Source organism: Leptinotarsa decemlineata, unplaced genomic scaffold (genome assembly GCF_025532065.1).
Source record: "Leptinotarsa decemlineata unplaced genomic scaffold, Ldec_3_MD MMD2_tig00004307_RagTag_RagTag, whole genome shotgun sequence".
NCBI classification, from domain to species: Eukaryota; Metazoa; Arthropoda; class Insecta; order Coleoptera; family Chrysomelidae; genus Leptinotarsa; species Leptinotarsa decemlineata.
In genome coordinates, this window is record NW_027412606.1 from 21,269,565 (window position 1) to 21,288,521 (window position 18,957).

General features: G+C 33.5%; 1 long non-coding RNA gene across 1 annotated transcript in view; it reads left to right on the forward strand.

The window, feature by feature from the left end:
* Window positions 1–5,900: 5,900 nt before the first annotated feature.
* LOC141484008 (uncharacterized) overlaps window positions 5,901–18,957 on the forward strand; it is a 146,176-nt gene continuing 133,119 nt past the window's right edge. The window contains exon 1 of the long non-coding RNA XR_012466407.1: window positions 5,901–6,402. This is a non-coding gene — a long non-coding RNA (uncharacterized lncRNA). The remainder of the gene's footprint in view (window positions 6,403–18,957) is intronic.

The window sequence follows — 18,957 nt, forward strand, 5'->3', positions numbered from 1 at the left end:
AAGGAGTTCCCGTTCATCGTGAATATTCTTCTGGTTTTGCCTCACTTGAACCGAAACCAAAGGAAGCGGGCGATTTCCACGCATCATTCTAGAGGCTGATGTTGGTTGAAAACCCTTCTCCACCAAGGCATCTTCGATGTCCGCGGTCTCCAGGTGTTCTGGGACTCCTCTGAAGACGGCTCTGAGTTGCCTGTCTTCAGGTAGGGTGAACGTATGATGAGGGATTTTTTCCCTCACCAGGAGTTTGGACATATTTCTATAGTCCTCGATCGTCGAAGATTGAACCTTGATGCTGTCGGCCAGGTTCACCGCTTTCGAATAAATAACTTTATGAAAGGTAGCTAATTTGGTAAATTGAACCCACTTGTCCTTCTGGCGAACGACAATTGGGGGGACGCGTGTTTTCTTGGCGCTTTAGGGTGCTTCAGAACGCGGAGGGGATGGGAGATGTTTCCCAAATCGTTGGAATTTCCAACCTGATTAAGATCATGATTTTTTGGTGGCTGTCTTGGGCCACCCTGTATAGTTGAAAACGAATTTTGGGATTTAGTATCAAACTCGTCGACTGACATTCCGTGATCTCCGTCCACGGAGGATTCTGTGGTCGATAGCTCCGACTCAGAAGCACTGTATGATATACATCATACACACACGCGCTGATGAGGCCAATAGCCAGAAACACGTGTCCGCGGTTTGCCTCCATATTTCTTGATTGTCTTGTCCACGAATGTCCCCCTTTTGATGTATATTTATATATATATATATATATATATATATATATATATATATATATATATATATATATATATATATATATATATATATATATATATATATATATATATATATATATATATATATATATATATATATATATATAATATGTACTTCGTTAGAATATTAATGTAATTCATTGTGAATAATACTCTTTTGTGATTTTCATTCATGTGTTATTCGTTTCCCCTGATCTGGTTTCATTCTTCTTCCTGGAAAGGTAAATCTGGCAGTCTTCAATAAATCCACTATACTTCAGAATTGAACGAGTGAAATATATTACTTAATTCAAGTGAAACATCAATACCAAGATCACAATGGATTTTACGATTCGATTGATACATTTCAAGGCGTTTCAGCGTAATCAGAATCTCGAACGAATTCATTCAAATCAAACACTTCCTTTTATTGGGGACGATTGAAAATCCAACTACTGGTTCTATTAGTCTATATCAAATTGAATTGTCTCACTTCAGCAGTGATCGAGTTCTACTGGGATGGTATTTGAATATAATTATTTGTAATTGTGGCTCGATGGAATATATTTGGAAAATGTTTGAATTAAAGAATTATTATTCTCAAAACCAGAAACTGAGATCCATGAAGTTTTTTGAAATCATTCATCTATAACTAAAATCGAATTTTTGTTCTGAAAAGAGTATTTAGTTTATTTTTCCATACTATTTCCCATAATGTTATATGAGGCCTCATTATTTCAATTTCAACCAAAAACTTTTCTTTCTCCTGGATTACTTTTTCCTTTCCAATCGCAAGTCGAGAAAGAAAGCAAGTAGCTTTCAATTATCACCACATTACCGGAGGAATGTCCTGATGTCGCCAAACTGATTAATGAAACGTGCATCGACTCGTAGTTTACATGTGTAAGAACAGTGTCTTGGACTCATACTTTTTTGGACTTTTACTTTGGAGGATGACAACTGCAATATTGAAAATTCAAATCAATTTCATTGTAACTCATTCAGTAACTTTTCGTAATAAATACGAAAAATAATCGAATCGTTTGACAAATCACAGAGGAATGAATGAATGAATTAGGAATTGGAGAAGTACCAGCGATTATATAGGTATCGAACAAAAAACATATTCAAAATCAATCAAATGAAATGAAATGTTCGAATAGCTATTCAATAAACGCGAGACAACGCACTAATCTATGACGAAAGGATTGCTGAAAATTATTTTCTATTTCCAGAGTGACTTTCTGGATAAACCATTTCAATCAACGGTTCAATATTTTCAGGTGTACTATAATAAACTCCTACTATCAATCCATCTTTTCATCGATTTCAAATCTACCGGCATTGATTGAAAATTAGTTTTTCATCTTATTCTTGAACTCGACATACATTTGTAGAAGCAAACCAACTTGCTATAGCCGAAGTCTGTGTTGATTCGAGAACCCACTATGCACATTAGACTTTTAGTAAAATTGTGAACGAGTTTTGATTAAACAAAAACTTTTTTTTCGATTTCATTTCTCAATTCTTTACAAAACATTTTTGAAAACTCTCAAAGAAGAAAAGAAAGCAATTTAGTTCAGAACAAACCCTCTGGAGATGTGCACAGTATGTATGAAGGTAAATTTCAGATGCAGACTGAAAGAAAAAGACCTCACGAAGTAAATTCACATTAAGTGTGACATTATGAATGAAATGAGTGCTTCATTTTGAAATTTCATTTTGAACGGTTCTGATGAGGTAATAAGACAATTGTTTTATTTTGATACTTTGAAGAGCTATTGAGAATGACAGTGTTTCATGTAAGTGAGATTCCATAACGTGAAAATTCCATACATTATATTTTGTAGCGTTCCTATGGATTATATTTGATTGATTCAATTCCATAACGAATGTTTGGAGCACAAACTGAGTGGGGAGTAGTGACTTCCGTATCATCAAATATTCTAATGAAACTAATTGTTTTGAAATTTTCTTCCTTTGGTCAATTAAGTGTAGAAGTAGCTGATTCAGAAAGGATTTTTTCCAGTTTGTATCTGAAAGTAAGTTTCATGCATAATCCAACAAATTTTAATATTGGTATTAGACGTGTTGGATCAGAGAGGTAGAAGGAATACGTTCAGGCTCGTAGGAATGAAAGAGGAGGTAAACGAAAATCTATCTGCTGAGGTTTGCTAAGGTTCTTCATTTATTCAATGAGGAACTGAAAACAAAATGCATATTTTGTGATCACAAGAAAACGTTTTGAACTGGTTAGTTCATTGAGAACAGCACCAAAGCCAGAACTGTCCTGATTGAAATGGTTTCTTATCTGAAAAGAAATGAAATATGTAAGCCAAGAAGTGATTCGAAAGAAACAGATATATTATATATATATATATATATATATATATATATATATATATATATATATATATATACATATATATATATATATATATATATATATATATATATATATATATATATATATATATATATATATATATATATATATATATATATATGAATATTTACTAGTTCTAATTGGGAAGAAATATGGAGGGGAAAACAGCCAAAATGTGTCCAAAAAAACAGCAATAGTGTCAAGGTGATGAATATAGAAGACGACAAAAATTCTTTCATCTCCTTCGAAATTATGAAAACTGTTGCCTTTTCACAGCAGAGAGTCGCTGAATTTTTTCTTTTTTTTTCTAAATCGCAAGGCAAAATCTACACCCAAATATTGAAATCAGTGAAACTGTTCATTCCAATATTATAATAATTCCTATTCATTTATACTTTCACCAATACATTAACCTAAATACTTTATTTTGTTTCATCTGATATAGACACGTATACATATGAATTATCAAACAATGGCAAATACTTTGAGTAGCTCCTGAAAAATCTTCTAGGTGATTTCAATATTCCAGAAATGGTGAGAAGTGTTTCGGATTTTTATTATTCTAGTGAGAAACTTAATTTGCTTTTATGATATTCTGATTTGAACTCCCTCAAATAATTCAATAATGTAAGAAATTATCAAAATCGTACGTTCGACTTAGTGCTTTCTGCAAATAATAATTCACGTGTTTGTGAAGTAACTAGAGATGTTTTACCGTTCTTCAAGGAAGACGCTTACTACGCTGCGATACATGCCAACATATTGATTCATAAAAGCATGCGATATCCTGTTATTACCGACAATGTAGCTAACTTTGATGAATTGATCAAAATTATTAGTGATAGCGATTGGGGTAGAGTATTAGCGGAAAGCGATGTAATAATAGCTTTAGATATATTCTACAGTATTTGAAATGACTTTATAGCAAAATGTGTATTCACCAAACAAAAAAATGAAAAATAATAATTTTGGTTTTCGAAAGAATTCAAGGATTTGTTGCGTGAAAAAAAGAGGTGAAGAAAACGTATGTTTTCCGTATTTGGTACTGAGGAGCCAACAAGGCAAAACATCAAGATATCTACCAGTGAAGATTCAGCGTTCACGTAAAAGTATTTGTTTCGAAAGTATTTTTTTTTCGTGTAATTCAATGTTTATATGAAAATTACTGTTTCGGAAAGGTTTTTTCTTCCAGTCTGTATATGAAAGTTACTTCTTTGTATGATCTACACATCTTTATGTAGAGTTAATTTTTGAAATTGATTGCTTCCTTCCTTTCTTTGGAAGATTCCCACATTTTTTTGTATCAAGATGAAATTCGGGAATTTTTTTCTTTTTTTGAAGTTTCGCATATTTGTTTCATGATGATTGAGAAGTTGAAGACTTCCCTCATATAATTGTCTATTGAAAATTCATTGCATGATTGAAAACTTTCATAAAATATCATAACAAATGATTGAAATAATTTTGGCACCGACAAATACTTTTTTCCTTGAAAGAAAACAGTGTTTTCATATCCATATCATACCGATACATATTGACTTGTGGAAATTAAATAACAATATTGGACCAAGAAACCAATCAAATCATCAGTCTGGAATATGTTGGAATTTCTCTTTCTAGCTATTGAACTGCTATAATGTATTTGTCACACCATTAACAAACAGCACACTTCCATGAATACCACGCGCCCGACAATGTGTACATGAATTTCCAAATTGAGTGCAGAGGTGATAATCAGAAATAGCTTCCAAATATCTGATACATGCATCAGCTTCGGGTAATTCTCATCGCCGGAGATATAAGACTTCTGACAGTTCTGTCAGTTATATTGATGGCAGAATATGGAAAATTATTTATCCGAAAAGAAATAGTGTTACGGTTTTTCAAACAACAATGTATCAATGATATGTAGGTGGAAGATAGCTGCTTTCCTTCAATGATAGAAAATATGGTTTGTATAAAAACTTTATATAATAATGATAGCTATGTTTCAGGAATTACCATCAATATAATGAGAAAAAATCAGAACTTTCTATGTTTTCATACCACTTGTATTTGTACTTCAGGGTTACTGCAGTTAAGTCCTACAAGGACATTTTCAAAAGAGTATAAGAAGTTTAATGTATTCATTTAAAAATGTCCTTATAGGACTAAACTACACTAACGTTAGTTACGAATGCACGTGGTTTAAAAACATAGGAAGTTTTACTCCTCATTTTTCGTGATGATTTCCTATCACGTGGTAACGGCTACATGCATCAATTCAATATACAGAGAGATTATCAATTATGTGATTCACCAAAGTTTCGGTTTTTCAAAAGAAACATCGTATATATTTACACTCCATTAATTCCCTTGAATATATTCATTTTCAAAAATATTAGGTTGACCGGATTCATACCAAGTAGCTCGAAAGTTATGGTGAGATTTTCGTCACACAAGAAGTTCATTTAACATCCAGTTTATCCTACTCGATTTTCAAAAAAATATCATTGGAATGTGTATTATTTGATTTGTCATTCTCAATTCAACACAGGGACGCGTTCTAACAAAAGGATTTGGGATCACTTCTTTCGTTGAATCAAATTAATACATTTTTTTTCCAATTCTGCAAAAAACAGGAAACGATATCCATTGATATTTAAAAAATCTACCATTCGAAGCTGTGCATGAATTGGGCCTATTTTTACTTTTTTCCGAGTTCCATTTGATGTTCATCTCGTATTTAGCGAATTTTTTATTATTGCCTTTCGTTTCTCAGAATGAAAGAGTAAGCCCATTCATGACAAAATTCTCAGTAAATGAAGTATGGAGACGTTACAGACTCTAAGTGAATGTTCTGAACAATCCACGACACAATTGCTAATTTTTATTCCATTTCTTTTCTTTGGACGAAAAACTCTTCTATTATTTTCAATCTGGTATTTATATTTCATCAAGTGAAATTGTCAAAAACTCTGAGTTCATTTCTAATAAGAAGTATAATGGGACGCAAAAAAGGTTTTGGAATGTGATGCCGGTTCCTGGGCATAGTTCGGGTGTTTCATGTGAATTTCTGAAACATGAAGTGGATGGTTGGGACTCCAAAGCTCTGGGAAATTAAATATATGTTTAGGAATTGTTGGAAATTTATGTGAAGTTAATCAATTGTATCTGCTAGCTCTCTGTTCGTCTGTGCAGTCGTGCGTGCTAATCTCAAAAATAGATTAACCGATTTTCACTGTCAAGTCATTGCGATGGAAGTCGCGGACAACAGAATATTCGGTAAGTCGTTGAAGAGATTTTTTTTCACTATTACAGTATTTTCAGAATGTTCTAACCTTTAACCTAGCCGCGGCCTCTGTTTTCCAATAGAAAAATGGAAAATATACTGGTAAAGATCTGAATAGAAAATTATTTATTTTTCTTCAATATACATCTACAGAGTGAGGACTGTACTATTCTCCTAGTGAAGTGAGGTCCGTATATATTTTTCAAAGATCGTAACAATGTGAGGACATATATAAATGTACTAATTCATCATAAATGCAAAGTGGGGTCCATTAAACGTTGCCCAGTTTTTCACATGTGAAACAGATGGATGCAAGGTGGATAAGAGATAAATGTATATTAGCGAAGATTCATGAAAGTTTGATTGTTGCGTCGTGGAAACTACTGCGTAATTTAAGTTAGTTTTGATCAAAATAAACTAAAAAAGACATGTTGTTCATGTTTTGAGTATTTCAGTTTCACAAATACATTTTTCAGGATTTACAGAAAAATATAAATAACGAGGTTTTGGACCGGTTGTGGATTCCAAAATATGAAAGTACCAAAGGACTTGGCAGGAATGAGATCAATAGTCTAGTTCATGTACCATTTTCTTTTAAAATTTTTATATAGTCTCCGAAATTTACGATCAAGGTGTCATTATATTCATATTATCACGTAGAAAGTTCAAGGATGGGTTCGAAAAGGCAGTGAAACAAATTACGAAAGTCATAAACAAATTAGTTGAAAAAAATTGAGGTTTGTTTTTTTCTGAATATCTCGAATAGTACTCAAAATTTTCGAATTGAAAAAAAAGATCAAAAAAGATCATCAAATATGCTAAAAAAAATTTCGACTCTCGGAGCAGTACCTCTATTATTTATAATTTTTACAGAGCCTTGAAACTGGAGCCAAAAACGGGTAGCCTGGCTTTCGCCCGCGGGGCGTCAATCTGACACAGCAACAAACATTTTAGTAGCAGATTACAGCCGGTTCTGGGCCTCCCCCCACCACTATGACGTATTAATTGCTTTTTTTTGTTGTTGTTTAGTAACATCAAGGTGATGTGACCTTGAAGGATCTGATGCAGGGATCGTTCAGAATTTTTTTTTTTCATATGAGATTTTTGGGTGTGTGTATGTGTGACATAGTGACGTAATTACATTTGATTGGTGTGTGTGTGTGTGTGTGTGCGTAGGGCACCCAATCATTAAGGGGTCATCCTATCGATTATAAATATCCTTGTGGGGTGATCCAGAATTATGGGGTCATTTTCAAGACCTCACAGTTCTAAACCATTTTTAACGTATTCTACGAGGTCCGCTGATTCGAATGGTACCTACTTTGGGGGGTAGGTCCCATAAACATAGTTACAGTCAGTGTTAGAAGTCGAGTGTGATCAACTGAATGTATCACACTCTGTGGGGTCCTGTCATGTGGTTGCACAGTGCTGCCCTCTGGGACGTATCTATGTATTTCAGACTCGTATTGTTTAATTCAATATTATATATTATGTCTTATTTTGAGGCTGAAGTGTGTGAACACTAAATGAATGGTAATCATTGAGAGGCCTCAATGAATTTTTCTATTATTACTATCTACATTACTATTGCTGGCGTTTTGTTGTTTTTATCCGATAATTGAATAACTGCGTTAATAATCAACACCAAACAACGTATTGATGATTTCACAAATAAAATGAACGTAAAAAAGTCTTTAGAAACAAGCTTCTGTGCACAAAATAGTGAATTAAAAAGTTATTATTTCTGGTTCAATGGCGTTTCACAACTCAAGCTTTTGAGAAAAAAAACATTTTTCATAATGTTGTTCGTTTTTCATACAATGCCTTCTATGTTTTAGTTTTCAGTTTAGTTTAGTTTATGAATGAAAGCTTGTTGTTTAAATTATTTTTTCACTTATATATTATTTTATACTTTTCGGCGTTAGAATTTTTCAAATTACCTGTCTCAATAGGTGCGTCAAGTAGCCAGAAGTGGCATGCATATATTTGCTATTCCTTACCATCCAGCTAACCAGCACGTACCCAACCCTAAAAGATACATACACAATTTTCTTTTCATGAGTTTTCAAAAATTTCTTCGAAAATGAAGGGGTTTTGAGTACTCTTCCCCCAATCGATTTGTTTTCGCATTGTCACCGAAGTTACAGAATAATATGTGTACCCAATTTCAGCGCAATTAGCTTGGGGAACTGGTCTAAAAATTAGTTACAAGGTTTGAACATATACTACCCCATACCCGCAAGTTGAATAAACGTCTATGAATAATAATGATAATAAATAATGACAAAATAAAACAAAATATATTTTACTTAGAAACCAATAAAAAGAACTTTATGTCAAAATACCCCTTACTATGTAGGCAGGAATGAATGAAAGTTTTCTACATAGTAATGAAATATGATGCAGTTGGTAATTTGCAGAGCAGATCAGAATATTTTTGTTAACGATTTATGACTAAAACATTCTGAAAAGGTTGGTGTAGTTGGTTTTGATACATAACATTCGAATTTGAGGTTTTTCATTATGGAAATAGAGTACTTATTGTTCGATTCAACTCCAGAACCACAATGAATAATGACTGCATGAAGTGATCTGCTTCAATAGTGGTGCAACAGTGGTCTGCTAGATTGAAGTGTTTATCTACTTCGAACCTTCGTAACAGTTTGGTGTTTTCGACCGAGGTTGAGTCATGTTATATCCCTATATTTTCATATAGTTCTTTGAAAGTATAAAAGTCATTTAGCACATCCACTCGACCAAAAATTTTATAGTGTCGACATATTTCTTAATTAGTTTGAACATTTTCTGGATTGTAGGGTAATGAATAACAGTTTTGTATTCCATGGTTGTGATAACTACCTATAGCAGAGGAGCCCACGATGCAAAATGGGGATTTACTCGAGCGTCATAGAGACCTATTAAGTTGCAAAGCTTAGATGATAAGAAGAAAAAAATGTTGTATAATATATACCTTTTCATTGGTGGTGGAAGCTGCTATAGGTTATTAAATATGTAAACTGTTGCATGGATATACTCGAGGGCGACAGATATTGATAGCATCAATGTTCTACGTATTTTCAATAATGTTGGTATGTTAATCTGATCGTTTGCATGATGTGGGTGGTTATACGTAAGGGTTGAAAATGAAAAGAAAAAAATTAAATTAATCGAGCGCGTCAGATTTCCAAAGGGGGTGTAAAGGGCACCAAAAAAATCTCTTATTCAATAATCTGACGAATTCAATCTGACGCAAACTTGCGGCCATTATTATAATGTGCAAAAAAAATCGTCATTTTGAAATACTCAAGCGCGTCAGATTAAGATATATATGGTTCATCTTTATGTTTTAGACGTGCTGTCTCATAATCTGACGATTATCTAGAGGGATTCGCCTAATCTGACAAAAAAATATTTTAAAATTTTTATTTTCAAATCATTGAATCTAATTATTTGAAAAGCTCAGGAAATAGCATGCAAATAAATAAGTGTATGTTTTTTAAGTAGAATACTTGTATTTATAAAAAAAATAATTAAAAAAAATGCTCAAAAAAATTAATTTTTTTTAATCAATTGATTAATCAATGAAGAAAAGAGAAATGGAACTTCCTATGTTTTTTACCACTTTTATCTGTAACTAACATTACTGCAGTTACTTATACAATATATAAGTTTGAAAATGTCCTTATAAGACGAAACTGCAAATGAAAGTGGTAAAAAACATAGAAAGTGTTAGTTACAAATAAAAGTGGTAAAAAACATAGAAAGTTTCATTTCTCTTTTCTTCATTATGATTTCCTACCACGTATTAACGGCTACATCCATCAAAATTGAATAATTAATCATCATCTTCATCTTCATCACGAACGAGTCTTTGTGATCAGCTGTGATGGCGTCATGGCAACCGAATTCAGAGTGGGGACGAAGTGAGAGAGTAATAGATAGAGAAAAAGTGAAAGAGGAATAGAAACTCGGAGAAGGAAATATAGGTATCACATAGCTGCACGCATTAAATTTTCTCGACGAATTTTTGCTATTTCGGCTTGCGAAAATCGTCAGATTATATATTTTTCGATATCCTTGAGTTATTTTCTTCAATATAAAAAAATTAGCTACGCTCGAGAATGTCGAGATGACCTTTTTTTTACAACTTTGCTGCCCTCCCCTTTCTTTACGTCACTCTCAAATTGTCAGATTAATGGAATATACACTTTTTAGAAGGTAATTAACTCACCCTACCTTAATCTGACGCGCTTGAGAATTTCTGATGATCATTTTTTTTTCTAATCTGATCCTTTATCCTTCACGGGCGGCCTTATATATGGAGCTCATATTTGGTGGAGGTACTTAACCGGATACAAGGTGTCGCCCTGTATATTAATCTGCCGCGCTTCAGTAAATCCGACTTCAAACTTCATCTAATTGGTACATATGACGTTGATACTATTTTTGAAGTACGTATTATAATTTAGGAGAGGTAAACTTAATCAAACGATATCTTGGAAATTACATTTTCCACTATATTTTAGGAGTGTAAGCGTGTTTGCTTCAACTCTCCTTTCGTGCTTCTGAAATATTATAACCTGACACCTCCAGGTTTGCAGAATAAGAACTTAAAACCGAAATATTGAAAATCGTTCAGTCAGTTATAACACAGATGACCCAATAATTCACAACACATTGTTGAGTGATCTAAAATGATATCCACGATGATAGCGTGGACATATTTTGGATCACCCATCATAAGATGGTTGTCACTGTAGAATTCATATCCGAAGAAAGTAACTTTAAGTATGATTATCAATGATGAAAATTATTAAAAAATAGATATATAAAACGTCTTTATTGTAATCACATATTTAATAAAGATTAAATATCCCCAATAAAGTGATGAGAAAGAGTACAGTTCATTGGGAATTGAAAACTGCCGTGTATGTTAAAGATTTCCATTTATTGAGCTTTGCATAAGGGTCTGGCAGATGTATGTAACAGTTATTTTCGATAAAAACGCTCAATGTTTCCGTATTTTAGCGCTCCCATCTCTCTGGCAGATGTAAAAAACTGTTTTAGATGTAGAAGCTCGTCGTTTCAGTATTATAACAATTGTATTGTTTTGCACAAGCGTTTGATAAATGTAATAGCCGTTTTGGATATAAATGCTCGACGTTTAGTTTCATTCTCTCTCACATTCCGGTCTCGAACCAGGTCCATTGCAGAAGTTTCAACGGCTAACACGTAAGCGCTGAGCCACTGCTAATGAATGATTCGAAATTAAATAACAATTGCACAGGAATGCACGTCAAAAATCCAAAAATCATCTCTAATGATAAAGAAGTAAGTCTAGAATTCTTTCGACATCTGAAAATGTTTAACCATGTTTTTGACATTAAAACAAATCGATTGAAGCCCATTACGATGTAATGGGGCGTTCAGAATTGAAAACCGAAAGTAGCTATTTTATTGTATATGTGGCATCAAGACGTTATGTCGATCATGAATATATGATTAGTTTTCGAATAAAAGTTTTTTCTTTATAGGCCTTTTTTAAAGTCAAAAAGTGTTTTGTACTGTAGCAATTGTTAAAATTGTTATCTCTGTCAATCAGCTGCACCCTTAACCCTCAGAAATCCTCGAGACTTGTTCGAGCTAGAGAAGACGCGACCCTTACCTTTTAAAGTATGATGCAATGTAAGATGTCGATCACGAATATATGATTTATTTCTTTCTAAATTCATAAATCAAAAGTGATTGTTTTTATCTGCAACAAGTGAAATGTGAAGACCCTAAGTCATTTGGTGCATGATAATGCCCTATTGGCATATTTTGACTCTGAGTAGAAGAAGCCTCACTTCAACGAGACAGACTAGATATAGTAGGTAACATATCACGTCATAAAAAAAAGTTCTGTTGGGGTATCGAACACGGGACGTCTGTGTGGTAGTATTCGACTATAATCTCGTCGCTAGCGAGGGATATTGAAAGGGAATGCGACTGGTTGGTAGATGTGGTTGAATATTACGATAAAGTTTGCTCGGCTGGTTGCTGATAACGACTTCAGAGAACATTGGGTATACGGGGTGTGTCAACAAAGGTGTTAAGTATGTCGGTTATTGTTTTTTCGAAAGCTTTGACAGTTTTAAACAGCATTTACGATTTTAATAATTGACATTAAGTTGAAAGGTATTGATAACGAGAGGCGAACACATTTGTAATGAGAACATTGGGTATACAGGGTGTTGCTGAGAAACACATTGAATATAGGGTGTGTATACAGCTTTAAAGGATAGTTGTCATGAAGGTTTACAGGACGTGTAGCATTGAAAACATAACACCAGCGTTGAAGAAAAAACATGTCTGGTATCAAAGTATACAAGGTGTGTTTGTGTGTATGTGTGTGTACAGTATTGAAGAAAAACGTTACAATTATAACTATTAAAATTGATTCATCGTGATCATAAGTAGCATTTTTGTATTACAAGTGTGGATAATAGTTGAAAAAGTTGTTGAAAAAACAAATATTTAAAAGGTGTTTTATGATCATGAATAGTCTTTTGATTGAATTTAGGTGACAGCAACAACTAGGTATATAAAGGTATTCAAAATCATACACTATAAATCATAACATTTTCTATATTTACAATACAAAAATTATACACAGTGGCATCAACAAGCCTTATAATTTGTTTTTTTTTTAATTCTACGATAAATGTCTGAAAAAGTTTTGTTGTGAAAATTATAACATTCTTATATGATTTCAATACAATAATTTATAGCAAAATTTGACCTCACATTTTCGCTTTGAAACCTCATTGAACTATTGAGGCCCGCGTCGGACTGCAAAGTTAAAGGTTATAAAATAAGTAGAGATAAGTAATGAGAAACTTTTATTGCATGTATTTAAATGATTCAACATGAAACAAACCAATGAAGCACAAGTGATAAGAAATGAGAGTTCAGAGAGTGAATTCTTGTTGCTTGTAACTATCCAATGGAATTTAAGATCTGAATCTTGTGCAATGTTATATTCATGATGACGAATAAAAGAACAGTTATTATTTAGGTCTATTTTATGTACGGAAAACACTGAAGAGAGTGAAATTGAATTACAGAATACATATTCGGAAGAGAAATAAATATATTAGGATTTGGAAAAATTTTGAGGTTTGGTTAGAATTTAGAAATTGTCGAAAGAGACAACTGCTTTGATGAGCCGATTTTGATATTGCAAGTAGTTTTTGCATTCCGTTTCGACCTTCACAGCATATGATATCAGCATAACTATAACTGAAAAGTAGGATGTATCATCACTTTGATCAAAAATAAATTCATTCACCTGTCATTGCCAGATTTACCCGTCAAGTTTGGTTTGACTTTGAAATAAATGCAAGGTTTTTATCTTCACCAAAACAGATGCGTAGACTCAACACATAACATTTTACAGGAGAACAGACTGACATTTCTCACGCACATGCATGTCTAACATGAACTAGGTACTACATATTTAATGATGATTCAAAATGCTACACCATATTTTTTCTTGAAATATAATTACATTACAATTTGAAGCGACATAGTAGATGATATTGACGTAACTTCAACTGAAATGTGGGTATCGCCTCACTTTGGTTTCTTTTTTTTCCACACATTGTCAAAATCTGATGGTGAAGTTTGGTTAAACCTTGAAACTAAATACTAGGATTTTCTCGAGGGTCGAATTTTCATGTATGCCGATGACACAACATTGTTACTTCCCCAGATCTAAATGAAATTGAAAATAAAACGAAACTAGTTATCAATGAATTCGAATGTTGGTGAAGAAACAATCATTTAATAAATAATGAAAATTAAACAACATTTATTCAGTTTTCAAGTAAGTATCAGCGCCCTCTCCAAATAAATCTAGGTTTCGAAACAACAGAATATACAAAATTCCTTGGAACACAACTTGACAATGAATTGTCTTTCAATAATCACATCGAATACTTGTGAACTTCTCTGAAAAACGTATTTTGCCTTCCTAACAATGAAATTAATTTTTTTGAGACATACTCTCTTGGATATATACTATGGTCTAGTGTATTCTAAGCTTAATATAAATATTACCATTTGGGGACACTCATCAGAAATAAATAGAATCTTTGTAAGGCAAAAACGCTTCATTAGAATGATTTTTGACCTCAAATACAGAGAATCTTGTAAGAAAACATTCCAAGACAAAAAAATTTTCACATTACATGCATTTATCTTTACAAAATATTAAGCTACGTTCATGTACATTCCCCTTTGCTAACGAGAAATGAGGAAATTCACTGACATTAAACGAGACGGAGAAACGAATTCCATCAGGAAAAAATAAACCATAATGAGTACAAAGGTTCGCCACTTTATGCCGGGGCAAAATGTATTAACTTATCATCACACAGCATCAGAAGTGAAACAAATTTTCTCAAATTCAAGAAAAAAGTCAAAGACTTTTTGTTAACAAGTTGTTTTTACTTCCTGATAGAGTATGAAAATAATATTTTTGTGTAACATGTGTTGTTATAGACATAAGTGCTATAAGATAAAATATCTTTTGTAAAATGTGACGTGTCATATATACATTCATGTATCAAAAATGATGACTAACATTTGAGTTCGACTTCTCCGCCAATGTTATACTAGACGGAGATTTGTAGACATGTTGTGTCAACACTTGACATTTTATAGGGGAAACAGACTGATATTTCTCACACATATGCATGCCCTACATGAACTTCCGCAAAATGTCACACTGCGTTTTTCTTTTCGAAACATAATTTATTACAAATCTGAAGCCATATAGTAGATGATATTGATATTATTTCAACTGAAAAGCAGGTTTGTTCTCACTTTGGTCTGTTTCTCCCCCACCATGACAAGATCTGACAGAGCAGTTTGGTTTGAGCTTGGAACTGAACGTGAGTTTATTCACTTCCCAGGTTATGCTAGACGGAGATTTGCGGAGTTTCCAAAAGAGATGCGTAGGGTCATGCCATTTTGCAGTAGAATAGATTGATATTTCTCACACATGCATATGATCGCCTAACAAGAACTTTCACGTATTGCAATACAATCTAATCATTTGAAATGCAACACTATATTGCAATATCTAACGGTGGATTGTGGCTTGACTGTGAAAATGAATACAAAGTTCATTTTTTGCGAACATCATGCTAAACGGGGTTTGGAAGTTCTCCAAAACAATGCATACCGTCACAACACACCGTTTTACAGCGAAAAAGACATATTTTTCACACCTAAATATATTCTCGACATGAACTTTTACATGTCGCAATACACATGTTTCAATTTCAAATGTATTACTATCTTGTTCTTAAAACCCAATATTATCCAAGATTCAAGCCAATATACCATATGACGTAAGCGTATATTCAACTGAAAAGGAGGTATTTCCACACTTCAACCTGAAAACTAATTCCTCCCCTCCACCATTTCATGATCTGACCTTGAAGTTGAGTTTGATCTTCAACTTGACTATGTGGTCATTTTCTATCGATGTCCTGCTATACTGGTTTGTGAGTTCCCAAATATTACATAATGCACATATTTTTCGTGCACACGCATGCTTCACACCATGCATGCCTATGCTTATGTTGTAGTATTTTTCTCGAGAGAATTTATCTGGTTGAAGCTGCGATGATTCTGCAACCGTGTTAGGAATCACACGTTAAAAGGTAAGTCTTCGTTAGTCCTTAGCTCACACAAGTTTCTCAACTTCTGAGAGTTGTCGTTCGTATGGGGGCGACAGCTGATTAACGGAAAAACAGATTTTGAACAGAAACAGAACAGTATGATGTATCCATCAGAAGTGCAATACTAGGAGTTTGATACAAACTAGCATTCTACTCCAATACATGAGTTGGATTCGACCTAATATCGATACTTACGATCAGTGTAGGCTAAAGAAGGCGAAAACAAATATCTCAAAGAATTTTTCAGTTCAATTTATTCAATATGAAGTTTTCGCATATTGGTTTCTCTATTCTTCTAATCAGTATAACATTTACTTGCTGCATGATAAAGATACAGTAATGCAACTTGTCGCTATCGAATTGGGTACTGTAATAGCGCGATAAACATTTTTGTCAACATTTTTACTGTCGTTCCTGTAAATATAGTGTTTCAGACTAATATATCATCATAGAAATTCACTTTTCTGATATACTATGATTCCATAAGACATGTGTCTCAATAGCAGATTTTATTCATAACGAAAAGTTTTCCCCGCTAGGTAGTGCTGTTTCTAATTTACTGTTGTCAATCAGTTATTGTTGAACCTGCTTCTGCAATTTTGAAAAATGTTTGCTGATGTGATGAAATATATCGCATATATCTTGAGCCTCATAAAAGATGAATACAAGGAGAAAACAGTGAAGGATGGACTTGAAGAGTGTTATAAGGCTTCTAAACGAATAAAAAAATATCTGAAAAATACTACTACTACTATGGGTGGGAAACTCTACTAGCATTCTTGGTCAATATTACAACACAGTCAATATTACAGTCAATATTACAACAGAGGAAATTTAAGATGAAGAAAGGAGCAGGAAAGATTAGCCGGAAAGAGACAGCCTCTAATCGAGTACATTGGGATGATTCAGAATCGGCTTTCAATTCCCGTATCCGGACTGAAGTGATTAGTGATCTCAAGCATAAGAACCCTACCTCATTTTTGATCGACTGTAAGACCCTTTTTGTGAGACGAATTCAAAATGCATTGAAAAAGGATGCATTTCTAAAGGTTAATATGACATTCGGTTGAGAATTTGAGGTTGTCAAAGGCGATCGAATCTTCAACGAATATAAGTATTTCACAATATCTAACGCATCCATCCATAGTAACACTGATATGAATATGTGGTTTGAGGAACATATTATGGAGCCAATCATGATAAAGTTGGAAGAGTTTCAGGAACGTGACAGTTGTTAGACTTTGAAAGCAGTAGTGAATTTGGGGGTTAACGTAAACAAATTTGTGCCGCAGAGAGGTTCATCATACATGGAACTGCCTTCTCAAATCAAACGGAAAAATCATGATAATTAATGCCTGCTTCGCTTGGGCCATTGTTTCGGCGTTGTATCCAGTTTCCCATGGACAACATTCAGATCACATCCTATCTTATCCTAACTATTCAAAAGTTCTGAAGTTGTAAGGTATTCATTTTCCGATGACAATTATTCAGATAAATAGTTTCCAAGAGCAGAATGATCTCTCAGTCAATGTTTACACGTTGAAACTTTTTGAATCCAAGTATACTGTAATACCGCTAAGATTGAGCCTAGCAAGAAATGAAAGCAAACATGTGAATCTACTCATGATTCAAGACATGTATTACGATGAAAGATGTGAGGATTCAATAAATGTCTATGATGTTACGTCACCAACCAGAAAATACTTTGTTTGGATAAAAGATCTATCTAGTTTGGTGAGTAATCAACTCGACAACCATAATGGAAAAAAATATTTTTGCCATAGGTGTTTTCACTGTTTTTCCAAGCAAGCTATGTTGGATAAACACCTTGAAGACTGCTCGAAGACAAAGGAATGCTTACCAAAATTACCTATGGAGGGAAAACATATTTTGAGGTTCAAAAATTTCATAAAATAAAATTACATCGTCTTTCGTCATATATGCCGAGTGTATTGGTATCTGCACAAGATGGCAATAAATATCAACGACACATTCCGGCATCTATTGGATATTATGTGAAACGCTCTTATGATGACACACTATCATTTTATCGATCATTTCGTGGTGAAAATTGTATGAAATGGTTTGCCGACGAGATAGGTTAGTTTGCTGAAGATGTTGCAACTGTGTTCCAGTGTCCATTTGATGTAGATATATCAGCCAGCCAGGAAACACTTTTTCAGGCAGCAACTCATTGTCATATATGTGACAAACCATTCAATATATCAGACAAAATAGTATGTGACCATAATCGTCTAATACCTAAAAATAATTAATCGCGGACCATCACACAATGAGTGCATTATAAACTATCAAGATTATCAAACAATTCCCATCGTGTTTCATAAGTTATCAGGGTATGATGCACATTTTGTTATAGAAAATATTGCATTGGATCTCAATGGAAGTGTCGCCGTTTGGCCGATAACAAAGGAAAAGTATATCTCCTTCACTAAAAATATATCTGGTAGCAAGATCCACTTCAGATTTTTAACTCATTCAGATTCATGAGTTTTTCGCTGGATACATTAGTATCATATCTATCAGATTTTCCAAATCTCATATCACAGTTCTCCAACCTCTCGAATGATGAAGAGTAGATTTTGACAAAAAAGGGTGTAATGCCATATGACTATATCGTTTCTATCAAAAAATTCAATGAAGATTGTTTACCCCCTATCGAAACCTTTTACAACAAATTGGAGGAAAAACCGTGTCTTAGAAGATCTTACTTACGTGCCAAGCTGATATGGGCTACTTTTAATATAAACACATTGGAAAAATATACGGATCTGTATTTGAAGGCGGATGTTATGC